Raw genomic sequence first — 19,229 nt, forward strand, 5'->3', positions numbered from 1 at the left:
ATGTCAATCAAACCTGTTATTTTGAGAGGACAAAGTATCAGGGAAACATTTTAATTGCAATAATATAATCAAGATCTGATGTAGATACTCTCTAAAATAGTCTGAAGTGCTCTCGTTTTTCAATGGCAAATTATTTTAAAGTGATGTGATTAAATAAGAAAGGCAATGTATTGTACTGAAGAAAAGAGTTCAAAGATTTAATAGAAATGGTTACTTTTTATTGGAAATTCTTTATTTATATAATAGGATCCATATTCAAATAATGTGATTAATGAAAGCAATATTTTATTACTTCTGGGCAATCAGTTTAAATAAAAATAAGGAACTAAGACGACTCATCTCATTGAGGGCTGGGATACTCATGTAACATTTTTATATAAAAATTCATATGCATATATGTCTTTTATTAAATTACAAGTAGACTTCAACCTATGACTTTAATGGAGTCATATGTCATAAAGACCAATCCAATTTTACAACTTTTGTGGTGGTCATTGGGTGAATATCACTGTGGTTGTTAAGTGAATCCATAGTCATTAAACAAACAAATGGTTTTCTTCATGTACATATCCAGCACTTTTTCATCCTATGTAATCAAAGACCTAGACCACTTAGCAACGTGCATTTCTTCATTTACTCTTCCCTTCTAAGAACGAACTGGAGGATCATCTTAACTCTAAAATGATAATATGGTTCGCTAATTCTTGTAAAAGCAATCTTGCCACTACATCATGGGTGTCAAACTCGATCGCGTCATGTGACTTGTTGCAATGTTTTTTGCCTTGCAGACTTGAGGTGGGTGGGGCCTGTGTCTGACGCATCTGGCCCACGGGCTGCCAGTTTGACACTCTTGCACTACATTATCTTGCGGATGTTCAAAGCAGAAGAGGGTTACTATACTGAATTTTCTTGCATCCTGGTTCCCTTGTCTTCCAATGTTAATGATTTATCAGATCAACTACTCCTGCGGAATATAATACTAGGTAGAAAATTACATTCCTTCTTTTATTTGTTGATACAATAATATTAGAATCAAGTTATAGAAATATATTTTATAAAACAAAATGCTACATTTTGTGATGACCCAGGGCAAGGCACAGAGGCAACACAGCCAGCTGATACTTCAAATTCCCCTTTATTGCTCCAACTTTCCCCCAAAGGCTCCCATCAGGAAGAGGCAGTCCTTGCTTGTCGCCTGAACTCCATCGCTCCTCAACTCCACTGCTTCCCATTCCTTCTCCCCTCTCTCAGTCATCCTGTTTGTTCTTCCCTGCTGGCAAGCCATCCCAGGCCTGAGGGATGCCTTGTCTTGCTCCTCCCCGTGTTCCTCCAGAGCCAACGAGGCTGCCCCGCAACCTCCATCGGCCCCAGCTCTGGCTCGTCCTCCTCCGCTGACTCAGGCTCCAATGGGGCCATGACACATTTATAGTTATTAACAAAAACCAATACTTATGACGTCAAAATAGATATGTTCACGTCTAGATTTTCTTAGAGTATATTATTTCCTTCCCTCAATGAGTGATCCCCCTTAACTGTTTAAGTATGAAAACTCACTTAAAAGGTTTCAAATAGCTAGATAGATATAGATTGCTATCATAGCTGCCTTCTTAGTAGGAACAGATGGAGCAACAGAACTTTATATTCAGCATATGCAATTGCATAAAATATGAAGCTTTTAAAACACTGATGTGCTCTAATGTTTATTAACAGAAAAATGTGCTACACAGCTACAAATCAGAAAACAGAAATTGTACTATATTAATCTACACTTTCAACATCTGCTTAACTACTGATTAAATTATGTCAGCTTTGTTCTCAATACAACACTAATAGAGACAAATACAAATTTATGGATGCTTTTGCTCTATTAAAAAACAGCATATCCACTCAAGCTTTTTCAAATTCCATTAATTTCATTAGAAAGCAATGGATATTCTGGGCACTTTGTCACAAAAATCTAAATCACTTAATAAGAGTTAGGATTTCTCTGGATACCTTTTTGTAGTTGTGCTCATTGAAATATTCAGCTTTACAAAACAGTCTTAGCAGACTATGGACTGCATCAACCAAGGATAATATCAAAATTAAATGAAGTCATAGCAGTGGTCTATACTGAACTACTGAGGTTACATTTGGAATACTGTGTCCAGTTCTGGTCACCATAATACAAAATGGTGCTGAGGCCCTTGAAAGAGAGCAGAGAGGAGCAACTGAGGGAAGACATGATAGCATGACAGCAGCAATATTTGAAGGGCTGTCACAGAGAAGACAGCATCAATTTATTCTCAATAACACCTGAGGGTAGAGCAAGAAGCTATAATTCAAATCTTATTTGAAGAAGGTCCAATTTGGAAATAAGGAGGAATTTCTTAACAATTAGATTCCCAGAGTTGTGGGTGCTCCATTGCTGGAGGTCTTCAAGACAAAAATTAGACAACTATTTGTCTGAGGTGGTTTGAGGACTCCTGCACTGGGCACAGGATTGGACAAGAAGATCTCCAAGGTCCCTTCCAACTCCATGAATGATTCTATGATTATTGATAGTGTATTAATCCTAAATGAATGAGCTATTTGTGAGTTCATTTTTGCTTAGTTTCAGTTAAACCATTTGAAAGAACAAATTTCTTTCAGTGAAGCTGGTGGGGATTTTATTATGAGAAACTAGAAAGTGTAAACCTTAACTAAGAATGTTTATTATATATATATCTCCTATCTTTCATTCAACTGCTGTCATTTAAAACAAATTTAGATTGTTTAAAAACATCATTTTTCAGGGAAATATTGGCAATATATTTTTTCATCACAAACTGCCCCAATAGTTATGAATATCAGTTTATTTTGCTCATTGCTAAAATTTCATTTACTAACTATGAAAATGCCTATTATTGATGCTAAGTAGAACACACACACACACAGAATTTATAAAGTGAAACATTAAATTTACAACAATTTTATGCTAATATAAAACCATGTGAAAGAGTTATTTTATAACTGTACAAACAAAACTTCCACAAATTCAATACTTTTTAACATCAAAGCAAGAATAAGTCAATAATACACACACATATACTTTCAATTCACAATATTTATATATTTCATAGTTTCTCATAATGTGAGAGAAATAGGTGGTTAATTATTATTGTCATTATCAAAGTATTTTATAAAATCATCATACAGAAAAAAGTATTTTTCTCCCTTATTTTCATCATCTTTCAATTTATATGTTAATTTTTCCATTATCACACTAGACCATAAGTTATCATACCAATTTTTCTTATATGCCTTCCAGATGTTTCCAATATTTTGCTATTATTAATCTAGCTGCCATTCATAAAAAAAATTAATAGTCCTTTGCATTTCAGATTTGTATTGTTTTTTTATATATATACTACTAAAATGTGTCTGTAAGCTTTAACTGGGCATCATAGAGCAACTACTTTTGAACTAAGGTACCCCAAATGGGCTAACTTACAGAATGCACCCAAAATCTGACAACCCAGACTCTCATGGGATTCAAATTTGGCAAATTGGTGCTTGTTTCAGTGTTGCTGCACCACCACCAGGAGATTAAATACACTTGTCTCACCCTGGCCATCAAGAGGCTGAGCAAGCCAGTCCCTCCTCTGACCACTGGAGATCAAGTAGAGTAGTCCCGCTCTCTGGAGGTTGGGTAGATTGGTCCCACCATTAGCTGCCAAAAGACAATCAATTGCAGTCAAACCAGCAGGAAGTCAGAAATTGGAAATTGCTCCTGGTCCCACTGCTTTTTTGGGTGGGAAGGGGCCTTGGTCATTCTGTTTCTCTGTTTAGCAAGGAAATATCTCTGAAATGATGACCCAGTGGGTCACAGATTCTCTATTCACAATGGTAAAAGGCATGAATGATTCCTCTATTCTTTAATTACAACTAATGCAATTTCCTGAAATATCACGTGCTAAAATTTAACTTTTGACTTGGAATGGAATGTATGAATGGCCTGGGAAAAAGAGAGGAGATACTGTCTAAGGAATAATCAGTCAAGTGAGGCAGGAGCAGGGGTGGGATTCTACAGGTTCGCACCTATTCTCTAGAACCGGTTGTTAACATTCTAAGCAGTTCGGAGAGCTGGTTGTTAGAAAAAAATACTGGCCTAATCCTGTAAGGAAGGCAGGAAGGAAACACTCTGGTGTTGCTTACAGAAACTGCCTCTCTGTTAACCCTTATTACATTCTTGGCAGGACTAGACTTCCTGTCTCAGGAACTTCTCTGGAGTTTTTTTCCCCTCCTTTGCTGGGACTTTGGCTTGCGTGGAGTGACCATTCAAAGTTAAAATGGCACTGAAAAAAGTGACATCACCATTTTTCACACTTAGGACTGTTGCAGCATCCCCACAGTCATGAAATGCCAGGCGAGGAGATGCCTGTCTCAATGTGAGTGATGTTGAGTTGGCCACACCCAGCCAATAACATGACCACCAAGCCACGCCACCAACTAAACCATGCCCACAGAACTGGTTGTTAAAAAAATTGAATCCCACCCCATGGCAGGAGCCCGCAATTGTATAATGTTAAGAGAAAAAAACTTAGAAAAGTTTATTTGCCTTCATATTTGCAAGGTTCTGTTAATGTAGCCTTACAATAATGTTCATCTTACTACGTTTCCTGTTTTATCTTGCAAATCTGAAAGCACAAACTTCCTGCCTGTTTTTAACTACTTGATCCATTAGAAAAGGTCTTTCTCTGACCATTAAGCAGGGGTGGGATTCTACCAGTCTGGTAGAACCATTTGTTCCGATTCTGCACAGTTTGGAGGACTGGCAAATCGTGCCCCTGGCTGGCCCTGCCCCTCTCTGTCCGCCCCTCCCCTCCCTGCCCAGCCAGTCCTTATTGTGCATGCGTGACATCATGCACAACATTGCTGACTGCATTCTCCCCCCCACCGCCTAGTCACTCCTTACAGTATTTCTTTTTTTCCCCCCTCCCGACGATCAGCTGTTCTGATGATCAGCTGTGCTGGGATCCCCCTCACTGTTCTTACTGCTTCGCCCAAGAGGCTTCCCTGAGGCTCAGGAGGCAAAAGGGGGCACACGGGGGGTATTGTGCAGCCCCCCCGTGCTCCATTTTTGCCTCCTAGGCCTCAGAGAAGCCTCCTGGGAGGCCTCCCAGGAGGCTTCCCTGAGGCCCAGGAAGCGGAAAAAAAGGAGCACGGAGTGGGGTGCGGTGTGCTGCTGCAAAAAAAGAAGCCACCCAATCACATGGTCACTCCCACCTAGCACTCCCACAGAACCAGTAGTAAAAATATTTGCATCCCATCCCTGCTATTAAATGACCTGCAAGCTCCTGCCTTTCTGTCTGTCTCGCTTATTATTAATAATATTGTATTATCAATCTCTTGGCAATAAATTTCACATGTAAATTGACACTCTAATTATTTATTCTTTTTGCTGCATAGGAGAACAAACTTTCAATAATATTCTTTTTGTTTTTTGTAATCTTGCTTTTTCTACATAATTTTCCCATTAAAATTTGCCTCAGTTTTTCAGATGTGAGCCTTCATTCTTCATATTTTTTAATCTTGACTTTTTCTTGTTTTTATTGCTGGAGATTATTTATGTATACAAAATAGTAGCCAGTTTGTATCATCATCTGGTGACAATAAATTTTAATGCAGATGGTTCTCTAAATAGCTTTCTCTTTATATAAAGGAAGATAAAATACAATGTCCAAAGATAATATAATAAAATAAATAAAATACTCTCATGCTGAGTATCACAAATACTAAAAAAATGCTTCACTTTTGTATCTGACAATGACTGCTATCTTTTCCCTAACAATATTTCCACAGAATGAAAGCAAATGCCCGATGCACATCAGCGTTTTTAAAAAGATATATTATAAACAAAACTAACTGTATTGACTAAATGAAAACATAAACTTTCAGTCTATATTTTATTATTCCATTACTGTTTCTTTTTACAATTTTATTTTCATCCATGATTGAAAACATTTTAAACCTCACAATCAAAGCCAAGTTCCATTTCTGAATGAACAAGAGACAAAAATAAAAGCAGACAGCCAATCAATATTATCAACAAGGAGACTATATTCCTTGAAATAAAAATGTGAGGTAGCTGTTCATATTTGTTGAGTTTTCTTGCTGTTTTCATTTGTATACCTAGCAACAGACTATCAGAAAATTAACAAACAGTGATATTTTGATACTGTGAAATAAGTTGCAATACTGTACCAAAATGCTTTTCCAAAAGATTAGACTTTCTTGGTTTTTTTTTTCATTTCGCTTTTCATCCAAGAAATTTACTCCCCAACATTCAGTCAGAACTGTAGAAGCAAGATGTTTTTAAGGGGGGGAAATGTCTGACATTTCCAAAGTTCAATATTAATGTGGAAGCTTGACCAACATTATCAAATTTAGGCTCTCTCAGTGTTTCTCAATCTTAGCGACTTTAAGATGTGTGCACCAATTCATAGATTTCCCTATGAATGGTGAATTCTGCGAGCTGAAGTCTACATATCCTGAAGTAGCTAAGGCTAAGAAACACTGGCCTACCCCCCAAAATTATCTGTTATGATATCCCCACCTAGTGGAACTGCAATTACCTATTTTCAAATAGTTGCTTGAAAAGCAAATGGACGTGCAATGTGCCAAATGGTAAAGCAATCAGATGCGTCTTTCCTACAACTTTCAGGAGCAAAGACTCATGCCCTCGGCCTTTTCTGTGCTTAAATCACTTTTCTTTGTAACGATTTCTTTGAGCCTAGAGAAAGCAATGCTATGTCAGATTCTGCCCATGGTGTTTTCTTTAAAATTACATTTTTAAAATATTCAGAATGTATTTAACGTATTTTTCATATCATTCTATTTCTCAACAATAATAAAATACTGCTTTGATTGAGATGCTAGGGAAGATTAAGGCAATCAATAATTTAGGTTATTGTTTCTACACTGAACTGAAATGTTTAAATGGCTGCATTTTATTCAGGATGAGACTGTGTATGTTTGCATTTTATTTTTATATGTGCTCACTACAGGTGATGTGATTATGAAACACTGCAGTCATGCTTTTAAAAAGTAACCTGTACAAATAATTTTTACTAGTCAATTTCAAGGAAGAATGGTTTCTTACAATTTCTAGAACATCAAAACAACTACCAATATTTTCTATCAAACACTTTCATATCTGTTACTCAGCAACAAGATCATAATTAAGTAGGATAATTTTTTCACAGGTAATAGATAACAGATAATCAGAGTTGGAAGGGAGCTTGTAGGTCATCTAGTCCAATCCCCCACCCAAGCGGGAGACCCTACACAATTTCTGACAAATGGCAGTCCAATCTCTTCTTGAAAGTCTCAAGTGATGGTGCTCCCACAACTTCCGAGGGCAAGCTGTTTCATTGATTGATTGTTCTCACTGTCAGAAAGTTTCTCCTTATTTCCAGGTTAAATCTCTCCTTGTTCAGTTTCCATCCATTATTCCTTGTCTGACCTACAGGCGCTTTAGAAAATAGCTTGACCCCTTCCTCCCTGTGGCAACCCCTCAAATATTGGAAGACTGCTATCATGTCTCCCCTGGTCCTTCTCTTTACTAGACTAGCCAAGCCCAGTTCCTGCAACTGTTCGTTGTATGTTTTAGCTTCCAGTCCCCTAATCATCCTGGTTGCTCTTCTCTATACTTTTTCTAGAGTCTCAACATCTTTTTTATAATGTGGTGAACAAAACTGGATGTAGTACTCTAGGTGTGGTCTTACTAAGGCTTTATAGAGTGGTATTAATACTTCCCTTGATCCCTTGATCTTGATTGTATCCCTCTGTTAATACAATTTAGGATTGCATTAGCTTTTTTGGCTGCTGCTGCTGCACACTGCTGGCTTATATTTAGCTGGTTGTTCACTAAGATTCCAAGATTCCTCTCACAGTTACTGCTATTGATCCTGGTTTCACCCAGTCTATATGTGTATTTTTCTTGCAGGACTTTACATTTCTCTACATTGAATTTCATTTTGTTAGATATGGCCCAGTGTTCTAGACTGTCAAGATCCATCTGGATCTTGAGCCTATCTTCTTGCCAGCTTGGTATCATCTGCAAATTTGGTAAGTTCCCCTTCTATTCCCTCATCTAAGTCGTTAATGAAGATATTGAAGAGTACTGGGCCTAAGACGGAACCTTGTGGCACCCCACTGCTTACTTCCCTCCATGTAGACTTAGACCCATTAAGGACTACTCGTTGAGTACGGTTTGCCAGACAGTTGCGAGTCCATCTAGAGGTGGTGCTATCTATTCCACTTTTTTCTAGCTTACTAAGAAGTAGGTTGTAGTCTACTTTGTCGAATGCCTCACTGAAATCTAAACATATTATGTCCACAGTATTTTGCTGGTCTACTAATTTAGTCACTGTGTTGAAGAATGAAATAAGATTGGTTTAGCATGATCTGTTTTTAACAAACCCGTGCTGACTGCTAGTTATTACTTTACTTGTTTCTAGATGTTAGCAGATTTGTTTATTATCTTTTCCAGTATCTTCCCAGGTATTGATGTTAGGCTGATTGGTCTATAGTTTCCTGGGTCTGTTTTTTTTTTCCTTTTTTGAAGATGGGAACCACATCAGCTCTTTTCCAGTCCTCTGGTATTTTTGAAAGATATGGTGCAGTGGTTCTGAGATGACCTCTGCCAGCTCCTTTAAAACTCTGGGATATAATCCATCAGGCCTTGGTGATTTGTTTTCATCAGGATCAGACAGGTGTTCTCTTATTATTTTTTTGTTTATTTTAACTTTTATTTCTGGTGTGTCTTTTACAGTTCTGTTTTTGGTGGGTTGAGCTATAGTTTCTTTTTGAGTAAAGATGGATGCAAAGAATGAGTTAAGCAGTTCTGCTTTCTCTCTGTTGCCTGTTACTTCCTTGCCATCTTCTCTCTTTAATGGACCGACTGTTTCCTTGATTTTTTTCTTGTTATTTATATGTTGGAAGAAACTTTTTTTTAATTATCTTTGACTTTTGTTGCAAGTCTTTGTTCATTCTGAGCCTTTGCTATCCTGACTTCGTCTTTGCAGATTCTGACTATCTGCTGATATTCTGCCTTAGCTGTATGTCCTTCTTTCCATTTTTTGTACTTGTCCTTTTTTTCTTTCAATTTGCCAGAGAGATCTTTGTGCAGTCATGCTGGTTTCTTTTTGGATTTCTTGTTTTTCTTTCTCAGTGGTATTGTGCTGGTCTGGACTTCTATGATCATACTTTTTAGAGTTTCCCAAGATTCTTGAGTTGTTTTCCCCTTTAGGATTTTCATCCATGGAATCTTTCCCAAGTTCTCTTTGAGTTTATTGAAATCAGCTCTTTTAAAATCCAAGACGCTGGTGTCATTATGTTCTGTTGCTTGTGTTTGTGTTATGTTGAATTCTAGTATGGCATGGTCACTCTCACCGAAGTTTCCTGCAGTTTCAACTCCCTCTATCACTTCTTCTCTGCTTGTAAGAATTAAGTCCAGTATGGCTGTCCCTCTAGTTTCACCCTCTACCTTTTGGACAACAAAGTTGTCAGCTAGGTTGGTTAGGAACTTATTTGATTTCTCACTTGGGGTAGAATTAGTTTTCCAATTGATATCAGGATAATTGAAGTCTCCCATTACTATTGTTGTGTGTTTCCTACATATGTTTGTTAGTTGGCTGGCAAAAGGGACATCTATATTTTCTGCTTGATTGGGTGGCCAATGATATACACCTATGGCCATGTCATTCTTTTTTTCTTTTATATTGACCCAAATGCATTCTAGGTGGTTTTCATCTTTGGTTTCATACATTTCTGTAGCAATATAGTGGTCCTTTACATACAGTGCAACTCCACCTCCTCTTTTATGGGGTCTGGTTTTTTTGAATAGTTTGTATCCTTCTATCAGTATGCTCCAGTCATGGGTTTATAGAAAGCCGCTATCTTTCTCCTTTCTACTCATCCTCTGCTTCCTTCACAAGAAGCCAGCAGCTCCTCCCACAACTTCTGGGAATTTGAAATGCAATGGAAGCAATCAAACTGCCTCTTTCTTTTCTACTCACCCTCTTCTTCCTTCACAAGCAGCCAGCAACTCCTTCCACAACCTCTGGGAATTTGAAATGCAATGGAAGCTTCTTCATTACTGAAGAAGCTTCCTGAGTGAGAAGTGAAGTGTCGGAACAACCATGACTTGGATGATTAAGAATCTCCAGGGACAAAATACTGGTTTCTACCATCATTTTATGCTGGATTTCAATTCAATATCTTTAACCATTGGTTATCACAAAACTATATGTCTTTCAACCTAACAAGTTATCATGGTACCTGTCAAGAATGATCTTATCTTCTTTAATTTTCAATTTGGTTTTTTAACTGGCTTCAACTTTTAGGCAGTGCCAAGATTTTAAGACTGTGGTGGTATTTAATATTGAATGTAAATTGTTCTTATATGCTGATGAGATGACTATCCTTGAATGTAATGTCATTACTAAAACTTATTGAAGTTGCATAATATGGTTTATAATCTTGCTATTCCATAACTAGAATAAGTCTAATTGGCTGCCTTTGGGATCCACTGTATCTACAGTCTATTGAAAGAGATTGGTTGCTAATGCTGCATGGATAGATTTCGGTTTATGTTATTCTTAAAGTAAATTACAATATGTTAAGTTAAATATATCTAAATATATACAGGCAATTTCAATAGACATAAATGGATTGCTAAAATATCCACTAAGTCTCTAGGGCAAGATTAATATACTGTATATTTTAAGAAGGATTCCAGTGTTAATCCCTTATTAGATATTCTACACGGATAGATAAATTAATGAGCATCTTTTTATGGCAAGCAAAAGCCCCTCAAATATCTTTGGCCAAACTGAGACTTTTTTTATGATGAAGATGATATAACTTACCTAATTTTAATTGTATCACTGGGCTTTTATTTTAACATCTGTTTTTTCTAGAACAAAACTTTATATGAAAATTCCTCTCTCTTGGAGTTTAAATAATACTTAGAAATCTTAGTAGGTTTTACACTCCAGAAACATTAAAAAGAATTTTTACCTCCAGCCTTTAATATGAGGCAATTACATTTTAATCCCAACTCATATGATAAAACTAATATTATTGAATAAGCCATATGTGAAAATAGTGGGAAACATGCACTGACTTGAAATGTTTTGGCAAAATAAGGGACGAATACTTTAAACAAGCTAATTGGTTGTTTTAAAGACTTTAAGAGATTACTATTTAAATATGATTTACTTATAACAACATGTGACAATTCAACGGGCGCATTGTTTGAATTGAAACAAATCCAATTTTATAAGGAATTAAAAAATTAAATGAAACTTAGAATTAGTTATATAACTACATTTTAGAATGTAGAATTGGAATATCTGGTTCTGGAGATCCATGTCAAAGGGTTAAAATTATAAAAAAAATCTTCTTATGATTTCAATATGAAATTAATTCATCAGAAAATGTTCATGTTTACTTTTAAAAAGGCTGCAGTTTAGAATTTTTGTGCTGATGCTATAAGAAATGTGAAAGCTCTTTAACTCATATAATGTAGTCTTATTTGGTTTTACAATTCAGTCCAGGTTTTACAGCTGTAGCTCCCCAAAGCTTATGCCTTAAAATTCTTAAGTCTTAAAAGATGCTACCAACTCCTTCTGGATTATAGAAACCAGAATATCTAAAAATCAGTCTCTCCATCCCACGGATAATAGGATCCAAAATAACAGGAAACTTTTGATTTCCATTTTGGAAAGGTTTTTATTCCATACCTCTACTTTTAACACCTGCTAGCTATGATGACCTATTAATACACAGGTCATTTTTTAAATTACTTTTTAGTCATTAATTCATATTTTTACTGCTTGTTGCTAAGAAACATGTATAACATTAAGATGAATGAAACTATATCTTAGGTACTTAGATAATCTCAGATACTTCCCATCTCCCATATGTACCATTTCATTGCAATTTCTTTTTACTTTCTCTTTTTTAATACTGTTTAAAGATATTTTGAGAAATATACCACTAATCAACATACATGAATCACTGAATATGAAACTACTAGCTCGATACTCATGCTTCACTACGAAATTATGTGGTCGGGCTTAGTTTTGGGAGAGGAAAATAAGGGGGAGGAGGAAATTCTGCCTTGTCTACCAGCATCCATTGGTATTCATCTGGCTAGCATCCTGTCAGTATGTGAGAAAGTTGAGGGTTGTTTGTAAACTGAAACAGTATTTGCTGTGTGAGCAAGGAGACAGCAAAGAGCCTGGGCGTAGTTTAGCTCAATTGTTCTGTACTAAAGCTGGTTGATGCTGTGAAACTAAATTGAAACTGAAACTCCTCTGCTTGTGTTTTGCATTTGGAACAGATTTCTTTTCAGGTGGGGAGGGGGAATAGAACTCCTTAGCATTAGAGTGTGTTAATAAAAATATACTAAATATTAATGCTCTGATGGTCATTTCAAAAAATCCTTTCTTAGTGAGCACCTAGAAGCCAAGAGGAACATACGTGCTAATTTTCAATTTTGCAGGCTTTACAGTTCTGGGGATTTTGTGATGATGCGTGAGTGATATTTCACTTATATATATATATATATAGATTTCATATTATAAAAGAGTACCTGAAGTGCTCTTTGAATATTTATATTCAAGTATTTTCACAAATAAGTGTTTTCTTATCTTGACAAAAGCTTAGGTTGTAGTGCAACACAGCCACCACTTACTTTTGACAACTGCTTGTCTAGCTTGATGTTAAAGGTGTTGTCCAAATTGTTTGTTCTTATATATATATCCATACTAGCTGCATAATGTAGCTCTTCTGGATTATACCCTTTATGAAGTAACAGCTGAGCATCTGTAATACAATCTCCCTGATTTTAGCAGTTGCTTCCCCCAGAAAAGTCCTTTGGAAATAAATATAGTCTGCAACTTCATCAAACTGGTTTAAAGAAGACAGAACTTGTCCATTAAATTGACCAGTCCAAAAAATATCAATTTGTTTGTGAATTCTCATCATTATAAACCCATGATGGCCAACCTATGGCACGTGTGCCGGAAATGGCACATAATGCCACTTCTGCCGGCATGCAAGAGGTCACCCGGAAGAGCCCCACTGCGCATGCACGTGCGTCCCCCACCAGCCAGCTGATTCTCGGGTATTTGCTGCACATGCGTGGGGGGAGACGCACACGTGGGAGATGCGTGCACATGCGCAGAAGCACATGGTGCACATGCAGGGGGTTGTGTGCGCATGCGCAGGGAGCAGAGTTACGTGTACATTGCATCATGGGTGCAGGCATGCGAGCACGCGCACACAAGTGCACTTTTGGCATGCAAAGTGGAAAAGGTTAGTCATCACTGTTATAAACCAGTGAGCTACTTTACTTTTAACATTAACATTTACTAATATAACACTTCTCTATTCTCCAAGTATTGGTTTTGGAGTGAAAATAGCACGATTCCTACACAATAAACACCAATTTGGTTGGGGTACTGCTATGATGAAACATTAGTAAAAATACAATAAAAAAGGAAAACGAAGGAGAGAAACGTCAAAAGCCAAGATTGCAAACTGTAAGGGATAGCCAACCAAAATATGGCAATGGAGATGAATTATGAAATTATACAAATATCTAGCTCTCTAGAAAACTCTATAATGATGGGAAAGATAGAAGAAAAGTCGATCAGCAGCCAGATGGATTAGTCCATTACAGCTGTGATATGTGAATAATTGCAAGACCTGAAGAACAATATCAGATGCAGAATCATAGAGAAAATGTGTCTATTGTGGTCAGAGCCAACACTGATTTGGTGGCACAATCAATCAACCAACCAACCAACCAATCAATCAATTCATTCAAAATATACAGGTAGTCCCTGACCATGTTTTATCAAACTCAAGTTTCAACCTTGCCTCTTCAGACTGTTATTTACAGTTACCTGTAACAGGGCCTTCTGGTTGGAACAAAATAGGATAGATGGGAGTTGAATGGTTCCGATTTCTATTTGTTATTGTTTACATTTTGTCCTTTTCAATGAACTCTTGATCTTTAAAATGCTCTTTTATTTTGAATAAAAGATAAACCCTGGCAAACTTGTAATAGAAGGCTTTTATCTAGAACAGGGGTGTCCAACCTTGGCAACTTTAAGACTTGTGGACTTCAACTCCCAGAATTCCTCAGCCAGCAAAGGCTGGCTGAGGAATTCTGGGAGTTGAAGTCCACAAGTCTTAAAGTTGCCAAGGTTGGACACCCCTGATCTAGAATATTAGGCCACAATCGTTCTGATACAGATGAGGACAAGTAATGCAGTACCACTGTCTATTGAAAAACCAAGATGCATTTCATAAACCAAAAGACAAAAGATTCAATACCTAAGTATTAAAATTCGGAACCAAAAATTGAAATCGGAACCATTCAACTCCCATCTATCCTATTTTGTTCCAACCAGAAGGCCCTGTTACAAGTAACTGTAAATAACAGGCTGGAGAGGCAAGGTTGAAACTTGAGTTTGATAAAACATGGTCAGGGACTACCTGTATATTTTGAATGAATTCAGTCACATAAACCAAAGTCACATAAACCAAAGGACAAAAGATTCAATACCTAAGTTTTGGGGTATGGGGGGGGGAGGGGCTTATCTGCTTTTGACTATTTATAGAGAAGTCAGTGGATCTACTTTTGACTCAAAAAAACTTTGAAAACATAAAGGAACATCAAAATAAAGCTTTGAAAATATCTAAAAGTAAATTCAATTAATATAATTGTTACATGACTAAAATCATATTTAATATTTTTAAAATGTATGAAGCCTTCTAATGATGTGAATAAATTGCACACACTGCATTTTGCACTGAACGCACTGCACACACTGCAATAACAAAATGAACTAAAATCAATACACGGTTTGAAATTGACTGGATATATGTAATCCCCCTTATATTGTTTTCTAGAAAAAAAGCAGAAAAAGCTTCCCTATTTCCCAGCTTCTTGTCTGTTGTACTTCCTTACAGGAATAGGGAAAGACTTTTTATCTGGAATTCTAAAGATTAATGTGAGCCAAATTTTGCAGCGACAAATAATTCTTTTCATAGTAAGGAATGAGAATATTTTAAAATATTTTATATTTTATTTGGGGCACAGATGAACTTTGGCCTATTAAAATACATTTCAATTCTACAGAATAAGTATAAAATACAAGAATTATGCAATACTTTAAAAACACGCATTAAATTAAAACAATATGCAATAAATCAGCACATAGGTGAAATATGTAAGCCATTAGAGATTATTTTGCAAAGATTAAGCTATGTGAATATTGCTTAAGAAAGAAGATCATTGAAAAGCTGCTGCAGAAATCACCAGAACTGGAATTACATTGCACTGTGTACCACGTTCCCATGGCAACTAGCCATAGGAAGATTAATGTTTCATATTCACTCTGCAGTATATGCCTAAATAAAAATTTCATAGACAGCACAAGATCTTCGCTGAAGGTATCCACACAAAATCTGATTATTTTCATATTTTTTATCTAATTTCAGGTCATTTTGAATGGGAACAGATAAAGACAATGTGCCTCCAAGTGTGTGATTCTATTCATCTAAGCATGTTAACTTAAAATGAGAAACAAAATAGCTTCTGTTCAAATGTTATCTTGCATATCCGGATCAAAAATCCCCACAAAAGCAGCAATAGCTAACAATCTGCATTTGCTTCATGGCATATGCGGCATACATAGGAATTGTTACGGTGTGAAACTTAGGTTCTTACAAAGTACCCAAGTACATAGTTTTTAAAGAAAGGAATTCATTATTGAGGGGTCCTTGGTGCTTTCTCGGGTTGTTTTCTTGCAGATATTTCATTACCCAAACTAGGTAACATCATCAGTGCAAGTTTGTTACTCATCATGAATGCCAAAACATAAGTTTACTTCAATGGATTAAAAAAAAGGACTAGTAATACCAAAAATCTGCTTCTGCAAATGTTATTTACACAAAAGACAGCCGGAATTTTAAAACTGGTTAAATAAGAAGAACTTTAAGATAGAATGTGTGTGTATTGTGTGTTTTTTCTTTGTTTAAGATAAAATAACCTTTATTGCCACTTTTTTTCTGTGAACACACTGGCACATATTAAAAAATGAAATTCTGATGCCTCAAAAGAAAATATACTATACTGTATATAATGCTTAGTTTTCCTATTTTGTCAATTTAGGATTGCTATCTTCCAGCTGTAAGTATCTACAAGAAACATACTCATACTCAGGTATTTGTCTATCACCCAGCATACATGCAAGAGAGCTTTCTGAAAAAAGGAAAATATTAATGTTAATTTAAATATGTAAATTTTCTGTAAAATATTTACAGAAAATATTTAAATTAATTGCCTATCATATGTAAATTTTGTTTATTGCTCAGGCGCATATTCACATATAAACTATTTCCCCTTACATACATATATACACACAGTATACACACACACACACACACACATTTATATATACATAGACACACACCATCTTTTATTAAAAGAAGGTGCAGAAAAGACTGTAATGAGTTGAGAAAAGGAAGCTGAATTAGAAAAGAAAACAAACAAGACAGAGATGAACTGAAGGATGAAATAGCTGAACATAGGAAGATGGGACATTTGTGCTAGGCTCATCAAGCATAAAACCATGAATGCTTACTCCACCCAAATTCCTACTGAGTGCAACGGTTCGTTTTTCTAGGTTAGCATGCATACTTTGCTGCTATACTTAGGATGGAATTGCTTAGACCAGCTCATTTAATGTGATAACAGTGGAAGAAATCTTTGCTGAACAGGAGAAAGAGCTCTTCCTAGTTTGCAAGGCATATATCCTTGTTGTGCTGTTAAAACAAACACTCTAGAATAGTGGTTCTCAACCTGTGGTCTGCAGGCCCCTGGGGGGCCCGTGATGTATTTACAGGGACTCCGCAAAGACTTGAAGAAATCTTACAATTTAAATCTTGAGTTAAGCCTTGGTAGTCCATGGCCATGGTCCGTGGCCACAAAGGTATTTAAAGGAGATCCATGATGAAGAAAAAGTTGAGAACCACTAGTTAAGGTGCATATGCATACCTGCCATTGAGCAAGAGGGGTAGAAGCCAGTGCCATTATATCTGCCTGAGAACAAGGACACATAATGTGCCAAGTCCAGCCACTTATTTATCTGCAGCTTAGGGACTCCATCCCTCATTTGCACCGTTTGTTTGGCTCTATTTTGCAAATATTAAAAGAAAAATCTTGGCTTCTTTTACAGGAATCAAGATACTTGTGATTACTAAAATACAGAAGAGAAATCAAATATTTATATATTGCTACTAATCCTCTCCACTTATGTCTTATGGCAAGCACAAAGAGAAGAAAGATGCTGACTGGAAAGGTATCTTGGCGTTTATTGTAAGCTAGCCAAAGGGAAGGAAGTAGCAATTGAGACAGGCAATTCTGTTACTAAAACACATGGTTGTAAAGTGAAACAGCAAGTGAGTTCCTTAAATTAATGCATCAGTTCCAAGTGCAGTTGTTAAAATAGATCACTGCAGTTAAGTGCAATGTCACAGGACCACAATTTGTAACTTCCTGCCAGCTTCCCTACTGACTGCATTTGCTGACTGTGAGAAATAGTGATCACGTGAGCACAACATGTTGTGGGCATTGTAAACGCATGCCGGTTATCAGACACTCAGATCATGATGACATGACCTCAGAGACACTGCAAGGGCCCCAAGCTTGAGGACCAGCCTTTTTCAGTGCCACTGTACTTTGAATGGTCACTGAATGAGCAGTCAGTAATAAGGACTACTCGTAAATAACTTGGAGAGATACAACTTCTTACAGCCTGTTTCCTCACTGGAAGAACATTGATGGTTGTGGTAGCAATTACCCTTATTCCATGGACCAGAGGTGAGAAAAGTACATCATGATGTTTTGGAAAGATACGCAACCAGGGAATTCCATGTACTCAGAGAGCTCAAGAACCATGGACACAGATCAGAGGTACACTTGAGTTCTTAACACTATTTACAGTAAATTGATTATACAATACAAATTTGAATAGGGATATAAACTGAAACCTGTGGATTTTGTTGGTCCAATGCAAAATTTCAACACTTGGAAGACCTGCCTCAATGATTTCAATTATTCCCGACAGGAATAATGCATGAACAGATCACTAGAATCCTGCACAAATTTTGTTTGCAAAATCATTATGACTATTGGAGGCCAGCAAGCAGGTACTGAAACAAAGTATGTTATGGACTTCTATCAGTTAAAGAAAGTTAAAGAGTTTGGAATTTGTGTACCATTCCAGTGTTGCGGTTTTTGCTTCATTTTACAGTGACAGTTTTGATATGTGTTTAGAACCTGTATCAAGAGGTAGACTAAAGAAAACCTGAAGTGAATTGACATTGTTATAATGACTAAATATATTTGATGAACTATGGCAATGAAGATTTACTTCTCACAAGTTATAGCATTACCTGTATACTAAGTTGTTGTTAATGTCATTGTTAATATGAAAAAAATAAGAATTTAATTTTAAAAAGCAGTATCTAAAAAAATCTAAGATAAGTACCGCATTGTGAAATAATTTACATTTCTTCCACTGATTCTCTTTAAAAAGCTATTTAGCACCACCACATGGTTCAACTGATATATTGTCAATTTAAATCCATTTTGCTGTTCCACATGCACTGTCAAGATCAATGTACATATTAAAACTTATGTTTACCTATACACATCATCTACAACCCTGCTGTTCTTGAATGAAATTAAACAATTGTTTACAGAAAATTGTTTAAAGAAACACTGTGTTTTGACAAAGCATGTTTACAGGTCACATAAAACTGAAATAGAGAATTTCATATAGTAAGGCTGTGGAAAAGCCACTGAATCATTTTATAATTAAACCATTAGCTTGTAAGTAGCCAACTCTGCCTTGTGTGTGTCTGGGGAACTGCCCAATTCATTGGAATTCTGAAAAATGAATTAAAACAAGGAATCCCTCCCTCATCACATCCTATATAATATGGGATGCCTAACAGATGTCTAACTCCACCCATAGCTTATTTGTGTTTTTAAATTATGATGGAATAAAATCTGCAAGAAAGTTATCTATCAGGAGACAGGAAGCATCTGTAATGTTGTTGAAAGTGTTGCATAGATTTTGAAGTTACTGCAGTGACAGCTTGTCAGACAACTTCCA

General features: G+C 36.4%; 1 protein-coding gene across 2 annotated transcripts in view; it reads right to left on the bottom strand.

Moving 5' to 3' along the window:
• The window catches only part of EFCAB11 (EF-hand calcium binding domain 11), a 64,529-nt gene that overhangs the window by 33,490 nt on the left and 11,810 nt on the right, over positions 1-19,229 (bottom strand). The window lies entirely within an intron of this gene.

This window comes from Pseudonaja textilis, chromosome 1 (assembly GCF_049901715.1).
Source record: "Pseudonaja textilis isolate UNSWEBS1 chromosome 1, rPseTex1.2, whole genome shotgun sequence".
Classification (NCBI taxonomy): Eukaryota; Metazoa; Chordata; class Lepidosauria; order Squamata; family Elapidae; genus Pseudonaja; species Pseudonaja textilis.